The following is a 1,489-nucleotide window of genomic DNA, read 5'->3' on the forward strand; positions in this document are numbered from 1 at the left end:
ATAAAAAAATATAATTAGAGTGTTTTTGGATGATTAGCTTGTTTTCAATGCATTTTAAGTCAGAATATATTTTGACATTTTGGTCACTCGAATTTACGCATGGGAATATCTGGGACAGAAAATCACTTTGTTTCATTAATGCAGTCCAACATTGAATCATGATATCTCACTTTTACATTCATTTAGATCTTTAATTGATGAATGTCCGTCGAAAATGAAACAGGGCAATATCTTAGTTGTAATTGGAACCTAAGCTTACTTTCAGTTCATGCTAGACATTTTAAACGAAAGGTTTTTCAAGCAGTATAAAAATGTTGCGTTGATATGTAAAGTCTATAATTTCACATGTTTTTTATATTTCATTATTCATCTCAATCTTTAGCCAATAAACACCCTTCGAAGGGTCCTTTGCATTAATTACAGAGCCTTTTCCAGTGTGTTTCCTCCTAATTTCTCTCTTACTTGACCCCAGATCGTTCAATACAATATTTTTGGAACGTTACTCATGAAGGTTGCATCTTAAATGGTAGTCTATTTCAGTCTCGTCGGACTTTGGCCCTATTTAGAAACCTGGCAAAATGTAAATTTTCGCTTCAGCTGGGATGCTTTCTCACCCGCTATCTCTTCGTATTCGTACATGCTGACCACACTGTACATACTAGTTCAGGGGCAAAAGACACGAGTCCAGGGAAGAACTCCAAAGAGCCCACCCAAAAACCTAGGGCTGAAAACCTTGGCCATAGTAGATACTTATTACTTCTAACTATCATGGCCCGATCTACGCCATCTTCACTTCTTACAAAACATGAAGATTAGCTTTGGAAATCCACGTTTTTTACTCTTTAAAAGTGAACACAGCTTTGTTTCACTTTCAAAGAGTGTAAAGATGTTTCTGGCTCCTAGCGTCCATTGAAATCAAACATATTATAAAACTTCATATGGTATTACCTCACTAGTCAATCTTCTTCAGGTTATCAATTTTTTAGGTCCAGGTTGTATCACCCGTCAAGAGGAAAAATGACTTGTGCAGCTTGAAATTTCAACCTCCTAAAAAGCTCCAATCTCCCAATTAAAAAATTCTTGGCCAGCCTGTTCAAATCACTCGGGTTCACTAGTCATAAAATATAGGGCGGAATATTCTATGTTTTAGCGGTCTAGTTCGAGGACCTCCTTCTAACTCTTGGGATTTTCCGTCTAAACAAACGTCATGCCAAAGACAAAAGAACATGTCCATATCACTCCCTTAAAGTAGATGATAATCAAACTTCTGAAAATATCCACCAATTCAATCGTCTTTTTTTACGATATATTTTTGGTTTGGTTTTCACGGGCTTTCCTAACCGCTACAGCGAATGTAATCTCCAGTACTATCAAAATGAAAGATTATAATTCGTCTATTTATTACCTTTCAATTTTTATATGATATTTGGTCTACCAACGAATTTGAGTTGGCAGACCGAGCTAGTCCTTGAATGTAGGGTTGATCTGG

This window comes from Tigriopus californicus, chromosome 5, assembly GCF_007210705.1.
Source record: "Tigriopus californicus strain San Diego chromosome 5, Tcal_SD_v2.1, whole genome shotgun sequence".
Lineage (NCBI taxonomy): Eukaryota > Metazoa > Arthropoda > Copepoda > Harpacticoida > Harpacticidae > Tigriopus > Tigriopus californicus.